The 17265-nt window shown below is 37.5% G+C and overlaps 1 protein-coding gene across 1 annotated transcript in view; it reads right to left on the bottom strand.

Annotated features, from left to right (window-relative positions):
- Nucleotides 1–15524, bottom strand: part of sorcs3a (sortilin related VPS10 domain containing receptor 3a) — a 124161-nt gene extending 108637 nt beyond the window's left edge. The window contains exons 1-2 of the mRNA XM_079616912.1: nucleotides 15407–15524; nucleotides 5283–5382 (exon numbers count right to left, since the gene is read on the bottom strand). The gene's annotated coding sequence lies outside the window, so the exon portion shown is untranslated. The remainder of the gene's footprint in view (nucleotides 1–5282; nucleotides 5383–15406) is intronic.
- Nucleotides 15525–17265: the final 1741 nt, after the last annotated feature.

Below are 17265 nucleotides of genomic sequence, written 5' to 3'. Positions count from 1 at the left end.
CAATTAAAAATCAAGAAATTTCTAATTTTTTAACCCCCTCAACTTTTTTCCCAACACAATTCCCACAGTCTTGGAAAACATGGATGTATAAGGGAATATTAAAAGTGATTTCTAGACCTGAAAATCTCAAGTAAATGAATAAACTCTTAAAAAATATGTATTGTATAATTTAGTAAAAAAAATCCCCATCCTTCTAGATTATAAACAACTGGAAAATATGAATAGTGTTATGGACAATCAGGGACCTCGGAGACACAAATGTTGAGAAACCACTGCTATAAAGAACATTTTGTGCACTGGAAAGGTTCCATGGATGTTACATGTTCTTCATGGAACAATATGCCTTTATTTCAAGAATGTATATAGTCAGATGTACTGGACAATTTTACTTGACAGTGTTCTCATAGAGCTAAGCATAACATGCTTGCGCTAGCAATTCCCATTTTACCCTGGAGATGAAATGAATGGGTGGAGATCTTCACCCTTTACTGATGTGATATATGGATATTGGATATGCTGTAATGAAAGTTCAAAATTTGCAAAAATGTGCTACTTTTTTTTAGTGTGCGAGGCAGAATATTCTATAGATTATATGCACATATGGATCACAGTCAGATAATGTACTGTAGAGCTGCAGTCTTCTGACTTTTCCATTAATCATTCACAGTTTTTAGTGTATGTTCAAGCTAAAAGATTGACTTGCATCTACATCGGCCTCACTGATCGTATATTATGTTGTCTGGGTGCATCAGAATGACATCACATCACAAAACGGATCCAATTTACACCTCTATTTAGGAAAGTCCGTGTTAATACCAGGTGTAGACGGGGTCTGCGAGTCACAACAGGGCTGTACAGCGGGGAACCGCACATCTGAGGTCAAACAGATACTGATGGAGCATTAGCAGATAATTAAGTTTTCAAGTCACTAGAACATGACAACTGTGAACAAATGTTTCTGAGCTGAACAAAGGAGTGAGGAGAGTTGCAAAGTACAATCAATAGTGTTGAGGGCTCTCTGTTATCTGCCGACACGCAGACGGCTACCATCCTGCAAACTAATCTGCATGCAGCGCACAGTTAATGGCCCACACCAAGCCTCTCGCCGCTGAACGAGATTGGTGTCAGCGCCGGTAAGGCAGTGTAAACAGCAGGAAAAGGACACAGAGTCTCAAATTAATCATGTCATGGCCGATCAACTGTGTTTTATAACAAATAGAGTGGTGGAAATATAAACGGGCTCATTTGTCGGCGATCTCCGCATCAGCATGTAATCTCGTCTCCATCGGGTGCTAAAAGAGCCGCACACAAAGCACTTTGGATTCTTGGCAAGTTCCCATTTAAGAGCTCAGGCAGAGCTGCGGAAATGTCATGCCCATCTCTCAAATGGAAAAGTGTTCTGTTAAAGGTTATAGGCCTAAACTTAGCCCTATTTGAAAATAGCCATGGGATCTGCCAGAGTCAATCCTTTTCTCTATTGGGACTGTGTTTGCCCACATAGTCAGGGAAACAAGCAGACGCATTAATCCAGTTTGTGCATGGAGCCAATGAACAACAACGATACCTTCAGATGATGCATATTGTGCACTGTGCGTGTCCACTGAGCAGATACAGTTCACAAAAGTAGAAATAAACTAAAAATCTAGAGCTTTTCCAAGGAGACCATCCATCTGTTCTAATGGGAAATTGCACTAATGGGACCAATAAACAGTCTGAGGGCAGATAGCGATGAAAGTTTAAGGTAAGCTTGAAGGAATAGTATGATGCTGTGTCTTATTTTGGGATGTTTGTGGGCTGTCTTTACATTTTCTTTCATTAGAAAATAAATAAATAATGTGAAGTAATAATAATAAGAAGAAAGGTTTATTGAGCCCCACATTAGAATGAGTACTGACTGATTATGTGACTCTGAAGACTGTGGTAATGGCGGCTGAAAATTCAGCTTTTCATTTACAGATATATATTTTTTTTGTAATAATAATTAGGGGTGTAACAATATATCGTGCCACAATATATCGCAATACAAAAATGCAACAATACGTATCGTGGATAGTGACAATATGTATCGTGGATAGTTCACCCAAAATAGAAATTACTGTATAAGAAAAAAAAATCATGTTTTCAGAGTTTTAGTGTCAGTACTACATTAAACTACTATATAATGTTGATTATAATGTATAATAATGCAATGGTCAGCTTCAGAATCATGAATATTTTTATTCTGGTGTCACCATTGTCTTTGAATTACAAGCACCAAGTCCAAACCTGTTCATTTAAACCCACAATGTAATATCAAAGTTAGCATTTTAATCAACAGTACATTTTTTGTTAACCTTTTATCATATGTCTTGGGAGTATCGCAATAATATTGTATCGTGAGTTCAGTATCGTGATATATATCGAATCGTGAAATGAAGGTATCGTTACACCCCTAATAATAATATATATATAACAATAGAAAACGGTCATTTTTAAATGGTAAAACTACACTAGCCAGCTGCTTTATTAGGTACAACTTGCTAGTACCAGGTTGGACCCGCTTTTTGCATTCAGAACTGCTTTAATTCTTCATGGCAGATTCAACAAGGTGCTGGAAACATTTCTTTGAGCTATTGGTTCCTATTGACAGTTGCTGCAGATTTGTCGGCTGCACGTCCATGATGCGGATCTCCCGTTCCACCACATCCCAAAGCTGCTCTATTGGATTAAGATCCATTTATAGTATAGTGAACTCATTGTCATGTTTGAGATGATTTGAGCTCTGTGGCGGCGTGTTATCCTGCTGGATAGCCATGAGGAGATGATACACTGTGATCATAAAGGAATGGACATGAGCAGCATCAATACTCAGGTAGACTGTGGCGTTTAAACAATGCTCAATTGGTACTAAGGGGCCCAAAGTGTACCAAGAAAATATCCTCACACCATTACAAATGGTACAAGGCAGGATGGATCCGTGCTTTCATGTTTACGCCAAATTCTGACCCGACCATCTGAATGTCGCAGCAGAAATCAAGACTCCAGGCAACATTTTTCCAATCTTCTATTGTCCAAATGTGGTGATCTGACGAGAGTGGCACTGGTGTGTTTTTTGCTGCTGTTGCCCGTCTGCTTCGAGGTTCGCCGTGTTCAGAGACGCTCTCCTGCAGAACTCGGGTTGTTACGAGTGTTTATTTGACTCCCTGCTGGCCTGCACTCACATTGCACTTAACGTTCTGAGCCGTGTTTTTGAAGAAAACAGGAAGAAAAGTGCTTTCCCTAATAGACTGTCTAATAGATTTATCGCTTACGCAGCGCAGAGATTTTCACTTAATTGTACTGCACGCATCAGAAGATTATTAAGAGGGCATCTGACGTTGATGGAGGAAGTTGCAGCTTTACTCGCAAACTACAATTCATGTTCATCAATAAGGTTAGAACCTGACCCGTTATAAACCTAAATACACTCAAATTAAATCAGCTCAAACCAGTCTGGTCATTCTCCTCTGACCCCTGGCATCAACAAGGCATTTTCACCCAGGTTGTGCGTGCAAAGCCCAGTAGAGCAGCAGTTTCTGAAATACTCAGACCAGCCCATCCGGCACACAGCCAAGTTCATAGTCACATAAATCACCTTTCTCCCCCAGTCTCATGCTCAGTTTGAACTTCAGCAGATCGTCTTGACTATCACATGCCTAAATGCATTGAGTTGCTGCCATGTGATTGGCTGATTAGATTTTTGGATTAATTAGCAGCTGAACAGGTGTACTTAATAAAGTGGCCGGTGAATGTAATGCATTTTTTTCAAATAAATTCAGCCTTTTTCAGGCATAAGAAACGTCCTTCGAAAATATATATAAAAAAAATCTTAATCTTAAAGGGCACCTATTGTGCAAAAAAAAAAAAAAACTTTTACATGATGTTTGGACATATGTGTGTTGGCATTGTGTGAACACAATCACCCTACAGTGATAAAAATCCACCCACTCCTTGTTTTTAAATCTCCATTAACCCAAAGCAGTCTCATTAAACATGCCGTTTTGATTCTCTGAGCAGTGTGACATCATACTGCTCTGGCTCCGCCCACGGCCGCTGACTGACAGTCTTGCATTACCATAGTTTCCGCTCTCAGCGAGTTGTACACTATTTCTCCACGCTCGAGCAGCTGTAGCGACAACAATGTCTCGTAATCAATCCCGGTGTTCTGTTGTTGAATGTAAGAGGGAACATAAGAGACTTTTTCTCCCATAATCTGAGCCACTGAGGACGCAGAGGATTAGTTTTATTTTGAAGGGAATGCGCCCCAAAATATACCTAAATTCGTTTATGTCTGAGAAAATTATTTCACTCCAGACTTCTTTGTGAACGAGGATCAGTACAAAGCAGGCTTTGCTAAAAAGTTGTTACTCAAGGAGGGATCAGTACCAGCTGTTCGTGATCCAGCTTATAGTCTCCGGATAGATACTGGTCACGGCAGTAATGAAAGGGAGACACACTTTATTACAGTTCATAGTGGGTTTACGGATATAAAGTTTACCAGTTTATTAAGCACCCCCGAAAAGGCATAAAGTATATTTGTTTACTATTAATTATAACGAGTGTTTCTGTGTAATTCGAAGTGTATATTGATGATAATGAAAGGGAGAGAGAGATTTTGGCCATCATTGTCAACAGATTGTCCTGTTTTGTTGCTGGTATGCCGGAGAATGAGCTCTTGAAGCTCCGCCCTCTTCTTGAAAGGGGGCCGGGAGCAGCAGCTTATTTGTATTTAAAGGGACAGACACACACACAAATTATGTGTTTTTGCTCAGGCCCAAAAAGTGCCAATTTTAAAATGCTATAAAAAATTATCTGTGGTGTATTTTGAGCTAAAACTTTACATACACACTCTGGGGACATCTTGTAAACAGTAGAATAATAGGTGTCCTTTAAAAAATCTAACTGAACTGAAACCATTTTAGCATAATATTGGTGCACAATATTAATATAATATAATAATATAAGATGCCAAAAATTAAATATCTGAATATAAAATAAAATAATTGTATGAATAACTATTATAATAATATAATATAATATAATATAATATAATATAATATAATATAATATAATATAATATAATATAATAATGAACGCTGTTCGGGTGGGATTTTGGCTCATTATTCCAAGAATTGCTGCAGGTTGTTCAGGTTGGTATATAATCATTTTACAGACTTTTGGAAAACAGAAAATAAAGAAATATTTCAAAATAACTAGCTTTATTTGAATCAGGAGTCTGTCAAAGAGAAGAAAAGCCCTCTTACCTTTCTCCTGTTGGTGGGGCAGACATAGAGGTAGCTCAAAACGGTCTTGACTCCCACTTTATCATTCAGTCTCTCATAAGTGCTGCCATAATCAGTTGATCTGCAAATAGAAGCAACATTTTCAAAATGGCATTCAGAAGGCATTTAGTTTCTTGTCTGTGATGGGGGGAGAATATACAGTTTGTACAGTATAAAAACCATTATGTTTATGGAGAGTCCTCATGATAATAGGTGTGTGTGTGTGTGTGTGTGTGTGTGTGTGTGTGTGTGTGTGTGTGTGTGTGTGTGTGTGTGTGTGTGTGTGTGTGTGTGTGTGTGTGTGTGTGTGTGTGTGTGTGTGTGTGTGTGTGTGTGCGTGTGCTTGCGTGTGCTTGCGTGTGTGTGTATGTGTCCGTGTGTGTGTCCATGCTCCATTCATAACCTGGCCGAAATGAGTACATTCCCCAGCAAAATGAATCGAGATTGGAATTTGTGAACCTCAGCCGAACTCAAATGATTGAACAGATTTCTGCAAATTATATTCATGAGGGTCTTTCGCAGATTTTTTGTTCTTTTTCCTGGCTATTTATATTACCCTGATCCTCAGCGATGAGCGGAATAGCTCGCTAAGACAAACACAATCTGCTGAGCATATGCTGAGCAATTCTGCCTTGTTCTACAAATAGCAAAACTAACATCATCCTGCAACCCCTGGGCATAACAGTGACAACTGATCCAGAGCATACGCTGATTTGTTTGGAAAGGCTAATGATATTTACAGTCTTGCAATACAGACGTGAGCACGGACGGTAGGAACATGTCCCTAACAGAGATAAGAGACTACTGAATGATACCAGCATTTCTAACCGATGTTTCAAATTAAAGTTTTTTTTTTCGCACAATATATTGATGTGCAATGGCACGTCAGAGGGGCTGAAAGGTGTTTGTACTCTATGCGTTTATCATTGCAACCAAAACAACAGGTGCTATTGCTGAGAAAATATATTCTGAACTAGTGAGAAGCACTTTACAGGTCACATGAGGAGCAGTTAAAAAAACACACACAAAAAAAACACCGACAACCACAATATATATAAAGCTGTTGATTTTAACATTTAAAATCCTTTTATAAAATCACATTGCATTTAAAGGTGTACAGTAAATGTTTTTTGTAGATAAATTAATAGAAAAAAATATATACATAGGCTATATAACTAATATATATATATATATATATTAGTTTTATATAGCCTATATTATAAAGTACATAATATATAACGTATATACAACTTGATATACTAAGATTGAAAAATGTCTCTAAATGTTAAAATGAAAAAATATGCCTGTAAATACAGAAACACAAAATACAATAACAAAATTATATAACAAAATACAATTCCTGTGTTTTTTTTGTGTGTTTTTTTAAAAAAAAGACCCACAGTTCTTGTCAACTCTACAAAATCCACTGCATGTACCCGATTCCTGTGTTTTTTATTTTCCAAAAGCTTAATAGAGTTTCATGTTTCACTTTGATTTCCTTTTCCTGAACTCGCTCTCCCTTCCCCTCCAACCCCACATTTTATCTCAGCAACTCTGTCTTGTCATTCCTGCCATCTCTATTTTTGCCTCCACCTCTCTTGTTCTCCTGAGTGTTGCCTATTTCAGCGGAGTAAAATATGCTTGTGTCCCATGTCTTGCCCACCGATTTCTCTCTCTTATCCAACCTCTGTGTGGGAATATAACGCTCTTTAATAATACAAGCAAATGTATATTTGCTATTTGAGGCTTAAAGGAATAGTTCATCGGAAAAGATCAATTCTGTCATAATTTACTCACCCTCATGTCACTCTAAACACCTTATGAATTTTCTTTCTTCGGAGGAAATGGAACACAAAAGGAGAATTTTTGAAGAACATCCTGGCCTGATTCTTTCAAAATATATGACAACTCTCATTCAAATGTTGTATATTCCACACTAAAGATGCACACTTAAAAAAAAAAGGTTATTTATTGGATTTGATCATGATGGTTCCACGAAGAACCTTTAGCATTCGTGGAAACGTTCCATTGTACAAAATGTTCTTTATAGTGGGAAAATTCTTTAGATTCTTAAAAAAAAGAAGTGGTTCTTTTAAGAACTGTTTACTGAAAGGTTCTTTGGGGAACCTCTACAAAACTACAACAACAAAAAAAACTTTTAGGACCTTTTCTTTCGAGGGTGTGTTCACACTTGTAGTACGGTTCGCTTGGTTTGTTTGGTCAGTCCGAACCAAAAAAAAAAACATTTAGTCCTGGTCCATTTAGCGTTCACATTGGCATTTTAACATCAAACATAAAGATACCGAACCTAAAGGCATAGGGATATGTTTACAACCTGATTGGTCGGCTTTTATTACGTATATTTCAGAACGGAATTTACTGAACATCCAAAACAATGCTGTGTTCTGGGATAAATGCGGTAGTTGTATGTGCGTAGCTACATGTGATGGTATTTTGACCAGCTGAGACGCGGCTCTGATGCTGTACTGAACTGTAATGGGTAACATCACGACTCGACTATGACGAGAAAAAAAATGGAGTTTTTGTACTTTTTGTCCTTTTTAGGGTCGCATCTTGTGACATCATGTCCCGTTATTGGTTTGTTTACATGTCTTTGGTCCGTGTTGCGTTCATATATTATTCGAACCGCACCAGAGTTCGTTTGGACCCATCTTTTCAGTGTTTTCAGTCCGCTTGTTTGGTGCGCATCAGAGTTCAGATGGCAGCGTTTACACTTATTCAACTGAACCACACTAACAGAGCAATCACACCAGGGTTCGTTTTAATTGAACCAAACATCTCAAGTGTAAACACACACTAAGAGTTTGTGTGTGAGGAACAGCTTAAAATTCATGACCAAACATTACAAATTCACTGAAGTGAAGTAGCAATCTAATTCATGATTCAATATTGATTCAAGAGTTGGATCTTTTCATGTAATCAGTCTGAATGATTCATTCATGAATCGGACTGATCAGGGGCCTCGTTTATAACCGTTGCGTACGCACAAAACAGGCCCTGGAAGAAGCGTACGCCACTTCCGACACATAAGTTATGATTTATAAAAACAAACTTGACAATGTACGAACGTTTTGGAGATGGGGCAGTTTGGCGACACCGATGGTGAGCTGGAGTTAAATGTATTTTGGTCACTTTTAGACAGAAAAACTAAAGAAAATTAGAGGTACAGTATACAGAAAGATAATACAAATATAACCAAGCCTATCACTTGAAGCAAATATCCATACCTTAAATGTCCGCGCCAGCGAGAGCGTTGGGCCGTTTAGTGAAACTGACGCATATCTAACGGCAGACGAAGAAAACCGTAAATCTTCATTATGAGTCCAAATCATAAATACAGTGCATGTTCACAATAACAGTTTCAATAAAATAATCATTTAAACTATGTTTTACTTCTGATATAAACATTTGGATTAAATATGCCATTCTCATTAATGGAGTTAAACACATAAACTACATGAAATTTACTGAGAAGTTCAAGCATTTTTTTATATTCAATGAATAGAAATATTTGTCGTGGATGCAATGCTTTTGAACACTTTTCCTCTGGCATGCTGTGTTTCAATGTTTTTACTACAGAGATAATTGCTTACCATGATAATAGCAGATTATGCAAATATAATGCACAGCGAGGTTTCCATTAAAAATATAAATCAATTAAAATATTCTGCTATTTGGCCAGTGGAAAGGAATGGATTGAGAAAAACTTTCTCTGAAATGTATTTTACACTATTTGATTTATTTATTCAAAAACAAGGCAAGGATAGGCTACTAAATGATTTTTATTAATGTAATGTGACGGCACATCCGTATTTCATATTTTCCTAATGTCTTGTACCTTTAAACATGCTATCACGTGGATGAATAATCGTATGCAAATGATATGCAGATGAGGATATGCATAGTAAAACTAGGCGTTGTAAGCTCCATATATTTTAAGTAATTGTAATATTTAACAAAAATATTTGATTTATGATGCTTCTGCATTCTTTTTGAAGATTGCTTCTTCATTCTTTCCCAGAAAATGTGACTCAGTGAAATGTGTCTCGAACATGTCATGTACCATTACGTATGCTTTTGTTTAAACTACTTGTGAACAAGTTAAAGTTGAAAAATATCACACATGACAGCTCACAAAAAAAAAACATTCACATTTCTGTGGGGACCAACACAAAGTAAATAATTCATGCTCTCCCAATGACTTGCATGTACAATATAGCCAACGCAAAAGCAAGTGAATAGGCCCAGCTTCTCAAGTCTGAATAATTTAGTAGGAGAAACGAGCTGTTAGCCAACACAATCCTCCCCGAATCTCTAATACTTCTCCATCACGTTAGCTTGCTGTTCACAGCAATAGTGCAGAGACGATAGTGTTTTGAACACCATCACTGACCCCATACTAAAGTGACAGTCTCAAAAACACATCCCACACACCGCTTCCAAACAGAGGCAATCTAATTTGAGGCACCATGGAGGATTCCCATTTTCCATCGCTCAATTCCTTTTTGCCTCTTCCTAGGAGCGCGTCCCACCACCAATAGGGCAGTAATGGATTTCAGTGAAATTACAATGCAATCTTACCTTTACTGTTTTATTTTGGAGTGGCAGCAAAATAAAAGCACACGGATTATTCACAGTAAAGAGACCGTCACTTCTTCTAGATATAAATGTAAAGGGAAGGTGTAGTGAGAAATAAATAGAGGAAGCATATAGAGTAAACTCCATCTAGAGCTAGTTGGTATGATGGTGTCTATACTGTGCAATGGTTGACATGTATCCACCGGTAGATGTTCTGCTATACGGCAAAACTACAGTTTATGATTTTATGACTTGAAACAGCTCATCCAATCAGAATTCAGAGCCATATCCATATTATAGGGCTAGTATCATTGTTTTTGCACTGATGCCAGGTTAATAATTTTATATAAATTTTATATTTTTCAATTATACATACAATCCAATCAATCAAACAACTACATTTTTGTATTTTCTAGGATGTAAAAGTGGATTTTCATGGCACTCATATTTGAACCAATCTACTTGAAAAGATGAATGAATGAATGAATGAATGAATGAATGAATGAATGAATGAATGAATGAATGAATGCATGAATGAATGAATGAATGAATGAATGAATGAATTAAATTTTCCTGCCGTTTTTATGATGTAAAAACTGTATTTTCATGGCACTCCACCAGAAAAAAGAAGCACAATAGCTTGTGACTCGTGAAAATAACAAGCACAGTAATAAATTATAAAAATAAATAAAAATTACATCTTTAATATGATATCTATTTAATACACTGTGTTATGCAATAATAGACATTACAACCAGCAAAACATAAATATAACTAGAAAATATATACCAGAAAAAATAAAAATTCTATATATAAAATTAAAATGAAGTACCGCTATAGTTAAGGTAGCACATCAGGAAATGAGCTCATAATATTTTGTCTTGTCATAAGCCTCTTATTTAAGAAGATTGAGGTGGTTCATGTTTATAGTATCATGACATTCTGAAAGAATAATGTTAATAATGTTCATGTTAGTGGTTGTATTATTTTTATGATGTCAGAAGACACAGGAGTTGAATTATGAAGGTGTGAAGGTGTTGAGGGTGTAACCTGCTGAAAGTGGTGTGAGGGTTTCCTGCATTTGTATGACGTTCTTTTATGTTTATAATGTTTTCCTTGCACACAGCTAAGAAAGATGTGGTTTGTCATGTTATTCAATTATTCAATTCCCACCAGAAGAGCTCTGTCGAGATGGCGGGTATAATTATGTGCATACACCTGCTAGCGAGTTTGGAGAATTGCGACGGGGACTTTAGAAAACCATTAAGAATAACGAACATAAAAAAAACAGTATGTTAGGAGAAAAACACAAGTCAGAGACATAAAAGACCAATAAAAGCAAATGCCTGAAGCAGTGGCGACATTAACACGGCCTAAAAACACAGCACGGACCTTTCCCAGCCTTCCAGGAGAGAAATGAACAAGCACTGCATCAAAATCCCACTGTGAATTTAAGGTCGGGAAATAAAAAGAGACTTTGTTCTGCGGTGGCACGTGTGTGTGAACGTTTCACACTGAAAGCTACGGGGACGGGCACACTTTGGTGAAACATGGGCAATAGCTTTACGGCACATTTTGCGTCTCATATGGCGTCGCTGTACCTTGTCTTCCATTTTCACGTTGAAGATTGGAAAGCGCATCTGGGAAATATGGCATTTCAACAGGAAAAACACACACAAGAAAACTGTTTGTGTCCTACAATGTGGAGACACCCAATGCCAAGATGCGATTCCCGACGTTTGACCATGTGCCATCTTTGTTTCTGTGGAAATTGGCTTAGTCCTCTCAATCTGGAACCGCACGGGCGAAAATGAAACACAACACACAACTTTCAGTGAATGTAGGAAGCATGGTAGACGAAGACATGGAGAGAATGTGAAAACGAGAGGCTTGGTGGCCAGGTATCACGTTAGGGATTGTCTGTGAGGAGAAGCCAGATGGTGAGGCAGTAAAGTAGAACAATATGGAGGCATGTGCACCAGGCTCAAGGGATGGCAAAAGAACAATGAACACAGCAGAGAACTTCAAAAACAAGCCGCCACATTACCAAAAGAGGCTCAACCTCCTCAAAAACACACTCAAAATAAACCCAATAACCGAGGCTGTAACGTGAACTGTTGTTTCAATCAATCCCTTACTAATATGTGCAGTAACTCTGATGCATATGATGTATAAAAATGATTTTGTTTGATATATTTTTTTCTTTCATGTGCAGAAACCTTGGCCCTAGAAGTGTGAAATCACGAAATCCGAGGAGCCCGACGTACCTCTGATGTGTAAATTGACCAGAATGAATATGGAAATGATGTAACGTCATTTATTTCCGGCGCCTGAAAAAGGCAAAAGATAGAAGAAATGATTCTCCTCTTACTGTATAAATAACTAGCCTAATTGCTGGTGAGCTTTCAAACTAGTTGGCTTTCAGTATCACTTCGGTGCGTCATCAAGCCTGATCGTGGTTAACAAAATAAAGACTATTAACTTTAGCTAAAAATACTCCAAATAATGGAAGGATTTCAAAAGAAGAAGTTGGCGATTGTACGACAGAGCCATGTATATATTTGCAGTAATACAGAAGCATTACTAATGTTTATAATGATCTGGTGCTGTGTGATTTGCTCTATTTGTTTTAAGATTATATGTTAGCATACATTTCAACACAAACTAGATTTGAAGGTAAATGTACCATTCTAATTTGTTACACTAAAAAGGGAAGCAACGTGCCAAAATATAGACTGACTATAATTAACAAAGCTGTTATACATCTAAGCTATTAATACATTAACTGACACCCACGACGGGCACTTGTGGTGTAAACCGCTTTGTTGATTATAATAATGATGAAAAATGTATACTTTAATTCAGAAAGAATGCATTTAATTGATCAAAGGTGACAGCAAATAAATGTATAATGTTGCAAATTCCATTTTGAATTTTGAATATCGTGCAAAAATTAATTTATTTCAGTAATTCAACTTAAAAGGTAATTATACAACTTTATACAACTTAAACTAATATATTATATAGTCTCGTTACATGCAAAGTGAGATATTTCTTTTTATAATTTAAAGCCTTTATTTGTTATAATTTTGATGATTATGGCTTACAGCTTAAAAATCCCAAATTCAAAATTAGAATATTGTGAAAAGGTTTTCATAGCTGTAAGCCATAATCATCAAAACAAATAGGCTTGAAATATCTCACGTTGCATGTAATGATATTAGATTCACCTTTTAAAGCTAGGGTAGGTAATGTTGGAGAGCTAGCCAGATTTGAAAGTGGCACCTCTTCTAAGCTCCGCCCCCTCCTGTCAGTGCTCCGTCCAAAGCTACCCCCACTTCGATTAGACTGGATAAACACATGCAGCATCTTAATTGTTAAGAAAATGAAACGAAATAAATGAATAAATCAAGCCTTTATTACAAAACACTAGGCTATACAGCATTCTGAAAAATGCTGCGCCCGCACCCCTAGTTCCTCCGTCTATGGCCCATTACGCGATGAGCATTTACTAGCTACTTTAAAAAACGCGGGTCAGGAAGCGGGTCGGGTACAATATTTTCTTTCTTTTTTTTGCGGTCCGAGTTGCGGACGGGTTAGTTGAAAACGTCGGTCGGGTGCGGGTTGTTTATACATTGACCCGCGCATCACTGCTGTGCACGCAGTGGTGCTCGGGCACGAGACATCTGATTGGTTCTTTACATTCGCACCGAATGGCAGTGATTGGTCAGAGTTTTTATTGTCCTACAGCTGCTACAGAGGTCAGATTTTTTTCATTCCTTTTTCTGAACACATAATGTATTGACTACTATCAGAATGGAAGGACCATTTCACCCAGTATAAAAAAAAAATTTCTGAACAGGATTACCTACCCTAGCTTTAAGTTGAATTTCTGAATGAACTTTTGCATGATATTCAAATTTTTCTAATTTCACCTGTACAATAAACAAAAGTTGTTTTAAATTGTAATATTTCAAGATATAATCTTCTGTTTTAGACTGTAAAAACAAATCGTGTGCACTTTTGAATTGCAGCATATGGAACTCTCATTATCTCACTGTTGCCAAGTCTACAGTCCAATTAGTGAAATAGTGAAAGATCTGGAAGTGTCAACGTTTCCAGTGTAGACACGATGTAGGACGTACGAATTTGATCAATATTCATTTGCACATCAGCCTCTCTAGAAAAATCCCACACAGAGCAGCACTTCTCATCAAGACAAACTCCCAAAGATCTGCTTCAGACCTCTGATTCCACCTAAAAATATAGAACTTGTTCCTCAATGCACAGACACACATAGCTCTACTTTTCTGATGCCAGCTGGCCACTGTCCAGCAGATAGTGTCCGTGTTCGCTCTGATAACACCGGGACGAAAACACAAAGGTGTAGAGAGCGGTGAAAAATGAAAGGGAGGGAAAGATACCCACTGGATCAATCGCTTGGCCTTATATTCCACAGGGAGACTTGAAAAGGATTGTGAATGGAAACATTTTTTTTTTCCGTACTTGAACTTGTGCTAGTAAGATGAGACTGTAGAGAGACCTGAATCCCTCTCGCTTTGGCAGCCCTGGGGCTAAAGTGAGCCTGGAGGATGGCAATACACATTCAGTACTGTTTGGCTGTGTGGGAACAAAGGCGGAAAGGGAGGTGAACACGGGGCGAAACGCAGGAGGAACGACGCATCACTGCCGGCTTTAAGATTCTGTTGTGATATATTATGCCGAGGAAGTTTGTGTGTGAGGTGGAGGTTAATCTGACTCCAGGCTGCCGACGTTGACATAAATCAAGCGTTTGCACTGACAGACAAACTGTGTGGTGGTTTGGGGGAGAGAGACAAGACAGGAAGACAGGGAGGGAAGAAGCCTGTTGCCCTGTTTAGCCTAACAACCACAGTGAGCCTGTTGTGTGTTTTACATTTATTGCATGTTTAACTGTGAAATTAATTAATTATTTCACGACCAGCATAGCTCATCTTGGGTCGACATTTCATTCAGTAACCATAGGCTGTTTTGATTTACATGCGGTTTATGATTTAATATGTTTAAATTATGCTATCGCATGTTTCTGCTTCTTCACCTGTGTTTTTTTTTTGTTTTTTTTTTGTCTCAGGAGATTCAATACTCTTTCAGAAGATGCGTAATAGCGCCCTCTATCATATAACAATAAAAACAGGGACAGGCGGAAATGTCCGTCAATGGCGGGGAAAGAGTTAATAAAGTTTCCTTTTCAGGTTTCATCATGAATGTTTGTCCAATAAATCGCAATAAGGTTTGTGCTTTGTTACTTTTTATATAAAACAGGCTCAGCGTTCAAATTCTGTCCATTTTATTACAAAATGCAAACAACATACCGTTTTGGCGCTCTTTATTGTGGCGCGAGCGAGAGATCACTATAGCACCTCAGTTCAAAGCCAGGCGAGGCGCGAGGATAACTCCTTCCTTTTTACTACATTACAGAACGAAATAAACATGAATGAACATCAGAAAATATGTTGAAAGAGACTTACCGAAATCCGTATCATGTCTCAGTCTCATGTAATTGTACAATCCGTGTTTCAACCTCTGAATGACGTCAATTAAAACTCTTGTAAACAGCTTTGTCACGTAGGCTAAAGCCATTCGTTGACCATTATCTTGACAGTCCGCAAGCGCGCTCGCCACCAAGTGGACAAGGGTGAGAATTACAGTTACAAGATACAATATAGATCACCCTCAAATAACTAACTAACTGTCTGAGTGAGTCATTGAATCACTTCGTTCAAAAACACAATTTACAATCACAAAACAATGACTGTGTTTCTGAGTGGTTTATGATAATCATTCATTCAACCAATTTGTTAAAAAATGGTGATTACTTCAGTAACTAAACACAACTGACTTTTAGGCCTAGCTGCAAATGTCTGTCTAAAATAAGTTCTCAGCGATATTCTTTAATATTTTTAATAAATATTATTACATTTAAAAACATATTTGTTTTAATATTTAAAATAAAATATAATTTATACTGTGATGCAAAGCTGAATTTTCAGCATCACTCAGTCTTCAGTGTCACATGATCCTTCAGAAATATGCTGAGTTGATGCTCAAGAAACATTTCTTATTATGATCAATGTTGAAAACAGATGTGCTGCTTAATATGTTTGTGGAAACAGCATTTATTTTTTTCAGCATTAAGTTTTTACTATCAAGTTTAATTGAATGCATCCTTGCTGAATAAAAGTAGAAGTATATATATATAGGCCTACTTTTTTTTTTTTTTTTTTCAGGCAAGGTGTGTTTTTCAAATCATCTTGCCGGATGATAAGTAAGAAAAAGCCTTTAGACTTATATTAAAAAGAAGGACCTGAGCCATAGGCACCACGATTTCATAAATTGAATATTGAATTATACCTGTAACAAACTACATCGAAACAATCCAGAACAACCTAGCAACCACCTAGCGACTCACTAGAGACTTTGTTAAACCTTTAGCAAGGTTTGTTACTCTTAGTTTGTTCAAAAATCAGGTGTGCTGTTTTCTGAGGATCCCACCAGGGCAGATCAATATTAAAGGAGGATAACAGTGACAGTCTTAGATAACAGTGGGAAACAAAACAGGAAGTTTTGCAGAAAATGCGTGACGCTTGATACCGTCTGACTAACGGATATAGAACATGTTGTGTTTTAAAGACTAAAGCCTCGTGAACACTCGTGACCTCCAGTTATTGTCTCACTGGTGAGTTGTGCACGTTGCTTGGAAAACTTTGGTAATGACTTTTAGCGTCACACTGTCAGGACGGAATACTTGCAGTGGAGTAACACACTTTTGTTCATTTTTAAATCCCATTGTTGTATCACTACAGTTCCATCAGAGAGCTCAACCAGACTTGACTTCACACCCAGACGCATGACTGAAAGTTTTATGATGACTATGAAAATCCATTCTGCTAAGCCGAGACGGGGACGGCGGAGACGTGACGGGTGCGTTTGCTATCAGGGTGTCCAAGGAAATGGCAGCAAATAAAATTTTCATAATCTGGATTTCATCAGCAAGCTTATCTCAGTAAGAAGAGAGCTTGTGTGCATGCTGTCATTGTGTTTAATGCTGGAATGTACATTCACATGTACTTTTACCTATCAACACTTTAAAGCACCCCCCTGGTGAAAATCAAGCTTTTAATGTTGTTTATATGTCTATGTGGTGTTTTTAATATGCTTTAAGACAAACCATGTGCAAATTCATAAGTCAGCACCAATGCTGAGTATTTTCTCCTTAAAACTGCAGTGAACCAAAGACAGTCGCAAAAATGCGGTTTGAAGTTTCTGACTTCACAAAATATATTGTAACCAATCACGTCAACGTGTGATCGTTTAAGCTGGTGTGAGT

This window comes from Phoxinus phoxinus, assembly GCF_949152265.1.
Source record: "Phoxinus phoxinus genome assembly, chromosome: 6".
NCBI lineage: Eukaryota > Metazoa > Chordata > Actinopteri > Cypriniformes > Leuciscidae > Phoxinus > Phoxinus phoxinus.
This window is presented reverse-complemented; position numbering and strand designations above follow the sequence as displayed.